The sequence below is a fragment of the Emydura macquarii genome, unplaced genomic scaffold, assembly GCF_026122565.2.
Source record: "Emydura macquarii macquarii isolate MOO-44397 ecotype Brisbane River unplaced genomic scaffold, CSIRO-AGI_Emac_v2 contig_719, whole genome shotgun sequence".
Taxonomy (NCBI): Eukaryota; Metazoa; Chordata; order Testudines; family Chelidae; genus Emydura; species Emydura macquarii.
In genome coordinates this window covers 12,396,691-12,402,690 of record NW_027130856.1, presented here as the reverse complement: position 1 = coordinate 12,402,690, position 6,000 = coordinate 12,396,691, and the positions used below count along the sequence as shown (strand labels likewise).

Sequence of the window (6,000 nt, the reverse complement as noted above, 5' to 3'; positions counted from 1 at the left end):
TTAGGTACAATAAAAAACAGAAGGATATGAAAAAAATTTCTTTAAAAGTATTCTATTTGCCACTTTTAAAAGAAGCAGTTGATGGCTCTTGAGGCCACATGCTCACTATTATAACAAAAAACGTTTAATGAGATACCTAAAAGTCACCAGCATACTAGATCAAATTCATGCCTGTTAAAAATCCAGTGAAGTCAAAGTAGTTACCCTGGGGAAATTTCTCTCTGGTGTATCCATACTAATACTGAATTATGCTGGTGAATTTTGTATTACAGCAACAGGCTACCTCATTTTGCAAATACAATACCTCAGTGTTTAAGATCTCTAAGAATAGAAAACTTTTAACTTTAATCTTGGTATTGCTTAAAATAGCTAAAGACAGATTCTCTGGTTCCTGAAGGAAGGTAGCACTGCTGATGTTTTCACTGATTTCTTATTGTGTGCTTTTTAAAAGTTAAATAAAGCCTGGAGAGCACTTTCATATGATATTATTTTGTGTCATGTTTATTTTTTTAAACTGTTCTTTGCCTACTGAACTGCAGCTTCATAAATTGGTTGTTTTATTATTTTCTCCCCCGTACTATAGACATAACTGTTTGTCATTTTTAAGGTGTCTGCTTTAATAGTTATATCTTGAAGATGGAGGCTATTATATACACATACAGGTACCTGTTTTTAACTTTTTCCTCTACTAGTTGAGATCTGTAATTTGAGTAGATACTTATATCTGCTGAAAAGAAAAACATCAACAGATCAACTGCCTTGTTTGTTTTCTATCCAGATGATTTTAAAAGCAATTTTTCTTTATCTATTTTCCAGCAAATTTATCTACAAAAAAGAGGGACAATTAACTATATGTTAGATACTATTTCTGTATTATTGAATGTAGAGTGGCACAATGAACCATGAATGGTCCCTTACAATATGTGCTAACTACTTATACTAAACCAATGCATTTCAACCTTTTTTCATTTGCAAACCCCTAAATAATTTCAGATGGAGGTGCTGACCCCTTTGGAAATCTTAGGCATCGTCTGTGGACCCCTATGGGTCCATGGACAACAGGTTGAAAACCACTGTTCTATGGTAATGACCACCTTTCACAGACCCCTCTTAGACATAATCTGTGGACTCCCAGGGGCTGGCACACCACAGGCTGAAAAACTATTGTGCTAAACAATCTGTTTCACCTTGCATTTTGCTGTAACACTAGGAGGACCTTTCCCAGACCTGAAGAAGAGTTCTGTGTGACACAAAAGCTTGTCTTTCTCACCAACAGAAGTTAGTCCAATAAAATATATTACCTCAACCACTGTCTCCCTAATATCCTGGGGCCAACATGGCTATAACTACACTGCATGCGTGTCTGTAGTATGTCTCAAAATACTCCATTTTGGTTTATAAACATGATAAGAACATATCTTTGAGCAGAAAAAGAGAGTAACAAGGAGATGACCAATACTGGCATTCCAGACTTTCCACACAGATGAATAGATTATACCTTAGAAGCAACTGGGAATGAAGGAGAAAGCCAGAACAAGACTGGAGCAGCTTTTATGAGGGAACTACTCTCTGACTGGCTGGCCCTTTTAAAAGGCTATGAAAGCTGATTAAACCAGCCAGATGGAGGGCAAGCTGCTCAAGACACAAGGGCCCGACTTATGTACCCAATCCATTTGAGGGAAAATGGGCTCTAAGTGTAAATGTAACCAGCAAACTGGCCAAAAAAGCCTAGATTAACCAACTATAACAATTCTTACTAGCAGTTCTGAATATATTTGTTCTGCGTGCTTCCTTTGTGTGACAAATTGTTTGTCATGGTAAACAAAAAGCCCTGCAATATTTTGTCTGAAATCCAAAAGGAAGCAATAGTGGATGTTGCTGCCCCCAAAATCTGAAATTGCAGGCACAATGGCACAGTAAAATAGCCTATATGACTTGATGTATCCCTTTCAGCACTAAAGAGAAAGGGACAAACATAGGAACGTAGAAACCTTACAATCAGTTACGCACAAGCACAGTCCAACTGAAGTCAATGAGATTACTCGTGAATAAAGTTAAACACAAGTGAAAGTGTTTATGATATTGGGGCCTTCAAGACTGCATAGTGCCCAATGGGGCCCTGATTTCTAATCCTCTACATTCTCCTACAAAGTAAACAGTAATACTGTACACTGTTTATACTTCACTGAGGAACCACTATAAAAACTTACCCAGGGTGATGGTAAAACCTCTATCACTGGAAAATTTTAAATTAAAATTGTTTTTCGATAATTTGCACTGTAGTTCAAAAGGGAATTAATTCAGAGAAATCTCAGAGCCTATGTTATGCAGGAGGTAGACTAGATAACCACAATGGCCTTCTGATCTATGTATAGGTGCTTGCCAAATTGATATTTCAAAAAGCAACTGTTTCTATATACAAAATCTGATTTTTTAAAAATAAAAGTATTTCTTCTCACAGATTGCTCAAAACAGCTGGACAAATTTTCTCCAACTTCCCACACAAAAAAAAATCACAATAGGACAAAGCAGAAGAAAACTACTTTTTCGAGGGGCAGATGTAATTGACAGTGGGCTTGGCAATTATGATGGAACACAAGAGCCAAGTCTGGGCTAAACGCATATACAGGTAAGTTTTGGAAATGCTGGTGGGAGAAGTCACCACCCACCTCAGAGATGCAGGAAGTAGAATAAAATCTAAATAGCAAAACAACAGATATGAAAATATTTTGGTGGTGGGGTCCCTTTGCTGCAGTGACACCCAGGCCGGTGGGCGGGGATTGCCAAGAGGGCCATGTTAGAGGTGCAGCGCGGGCTCCCTGGCAGTGTGGGGAGGAGTCTAGTACACTTACAGCAAAAACACCTCAGCTGGTTGAAAGTTGGACAGAAAACATGTGGAGAGGCTGGGAAATGGGGGAGAGAATGAGGGTTTTTTGTTTTTTCCCCCCAGTTTAAATTTTGCTTAAAGTTCAAATTATAAAAAAAAAGGGGAGGGGGGAGATGGACGCACTTTTGAAAACTATCCCCACCTTTGTTTCCCCCTAGCTCTCATCAGCACGCCTCACGGTGCGGTAGAAACAAGCTGCCCGTGCCTCATAGGGATTAGCCCCTCCCCCTTGAGCAGGAGGGGGAGCGTGTGCGTGCCGCTTTATTCGGCTCCAGCCGCCGTGCGAACAGCTCTGCGTCCCCTACCCTTCCAGCGTTCGAGACACACCGCCTCGCTAAGGGACACGAGGAGTACACATCGACCGTTAGAACAACGGCCGCGTGCCCCTGGCGTCTCTCGCAGCACAGGCAAAAGCCTCACAGGTGACGGTGACGACACAACCAACGCCCAGCGGCACTTCTCCCTCGCGCGCTACTTGAACTTGAGGCACTTCCTGTCCAATTCCCCCCCCTCCCCTTCGTTGGCTTTCCGCCAAGGCGGCAGGCAATCCACGCATGCGCCTTGGTTGCTGCCTCGCGCTGCCGTGAGGGCGGCGGCGGGCTGTGGTGAAGCTTGGGAGTTGTGTTGCTAAGCAACCCGATCCAGACCGTGGCGGGAGGCGCAGGTTGGTGTTAAAAAGACAGTAACAGGCTCCAGGGGACAAGCCCGCCCCGAGGGTGCTGCAGAGTCCCCGGGCTGGGTGGGCGTTTGTATGGGTAGCAGACGGCGGGCAGGAGCAAATAAAAGGGGGCAGTGCGATAGCGGCGGGGGGCCAGTGGAGTGTGATGGGGAATAGGGGCCATGCGTGGGAGGCAGAGGCCAGTAAGGGGTGGGGGGCACTGCGTGATGAGGGGGAGTAGGGGCCAGTAAAGGAGGCACTGTGGGGTGGGGGAGCAGCGGCCACTAGTGGGGTGGGGTGAGCGGGGACCAGTAAGGGGGCACTGAATGATGTGGGGATTAGGGGCCATCAATTGGGTGGGGGAAGCAGGAGTCAGTAAGTGGGGGCACTGGCTGATGGGTGGGAGCAGGAACCAATAGGGGGATGACTGGGGAGAGCAGGGGCCAGTAAGGAGAGAGGTGTTGTGTGCAGTCAGAATAGAGACCACTGTAGGGAAAGACACAAGTGTTGAGACAAAAGCAGAGCTGATGAGGGGGAAGGGCTGGTTCTGTGCGGGCTGGGAATGGAGTTGGTAAATGGGGGAGACACATGAACCAGTGAACTGTGGGGAGACTTGTTTGCAAACTTGGCCTACTGTGATGCTATCTGATGTGTTTAAGGATGAGAAGGAGAGAGAGGGTTGCATCACAAGGAGTGGAGCAGGATGAATAGGGGTTTCTGTAAAATGGGAACAATCAGCAACATTTAACCTGCCTCATTCATGGTTACAAAGTTCTTTGTGGCAGATGCATGGAAGGTGCTATAGAAATGCAAATTATGAATTTATCATAAAATCAAAGGCGGGAATAGCACCAGAGAATCCATAAAGAACAATGTGAGGAGATCTCTTGGGTCTGGTGCACTTTTTAAAATTAGAAATTTATTTGGTGCAGTAGTTAAAATAGATTTTATATTTTTAAATTTAAATTGTTAGTTCAAAACTTCAAAACTTTTACAATAAGAAACTCTTTAGTTAGAAACAGTTAACATTTTGTGAGAGGAGGAACAGAAGGGTCCACTTTAATGTTAAAATTATAATATTTTAAAAAATGAGGTCCTTTCACAGTCTACCAAACAGCACTAGTGAGGGCTTTCTCTAAAACCTCCAACCCCTTCAACCTACAGAGTCCACCTCCAGAAAGGAGTAGTTCATTGTCCATGAGTTTTGTAATCATTGGCCTCTCTAGTGAGCCTATCAAAATAAGTGCCAGTTGTAATGATAGTTGTATAACATCTCACTGAGCCAATTCCCATGGAAATTGATGGAAATCGTCCCATTTTTTTCCAGTGGGAGTTAGATTAGTCCTTGAGAGACTTGAATTTTTAAGGCTCAATTATGTTAAAAATCAGTCTTTTAAAAAAATGTCCTTCCTTAATTTATACATACCTGAGACTGTTAATAGGGAACTCTTCACTTCTTATCCTGTGTTTATTTCTTCTCAAGCTTGGGCAGTGGATGTAAATGAGCCAGATTTGCTTTTGCATATAGTCAGCTTTTAGTTTATTCCACATTCTTGTACTCTTGTACTTGGAAAATGCTGCAGTGTTTGGACTTCAAACAAGGCAAGAGAGTGTCTGGAGTATTCTTTCAACAGTTTCCACTAGAATTAAAACACAAAACCTGTTGGTCTTTTGCTTCATAAAAGATAAATTATTGCCAAAATACGACCTAACCATGTCACTTTAAATATTGGGACAGCTTTCATACCACAATAAAGAGTAGGGAAAAGTATTGTTACTGTATAATCTGTGCTTTAAATTCAGCTCCTAAAATGCAACTCCTGAGCCATGGAACAGACTGGAAGATCATGAAGCACAGATGTGAAGTGCTGTTTGTGAAATTCTTCACTCGTTAAAAAGATGGCTGTATTTTAAGCCATTTGAATAAGATTATGGGTATGGTTTACATAGAGCACATTGTAATAGTCTAATTTTGAAGTGACAAAGCCATGGATGACCGAAGCAAGGTCTTCATTTGAAATGGTCTGCAAATGAAATTGAGCTCTTGTGGCCAAGCATAAATGGAGGAAAGCAAACCAAGCCCTAGATATTATCCAGAACCCATATGATTAACTATGGTAGTGAAAGATGGATGCACAACCTCATTGAAGGCGAATAGAACCACACTTAGGTCTTCTGGTTATTTTCTCCAATCTACCATCATCACCTCTAAATTATCTAGACTGAGCCTCAACAAGATTGCTTAGTCATGCTTCAGTGTACCAATCAGTAAGATGCACAGTTGCTCCTGCTACTATTGCCGTCAAGATGGAGATTACTATAATTATAATGTAGAATAATTTAGCCAATTCTAAATGTAATAACCTCAGCAAGAGGTGATGCTAGTGTATCCTTCATTCAAATCCTTAACTCATTTTTTATACTGTCCAAAATAAATAGGTTAATGTATATGGAA

General features: G+C 42.0%; 1 protein-coding gene across 1 annotated transcript in view; it reads left to right on the top strand.

Moving 5' to 3' along the window:
- The first annotated feature begins 3,001 nt into the window (after positions 1-3,001).
- The window catches only part of RNF32 (ring finger protein 32), a 39,767-nt gene continuing 36,768 nt past the window's right edge, over positions 3,002-6,000 (top strand). The window contains exon 1 of the mRNA XM_067542718.1: positions 3,002-3,309. The gene's annotated coding sequence lies outside the window, so the exon portion shown is untranslated. The remainder of the gene's footprint in view (positions 3,310-6,000) is intronic.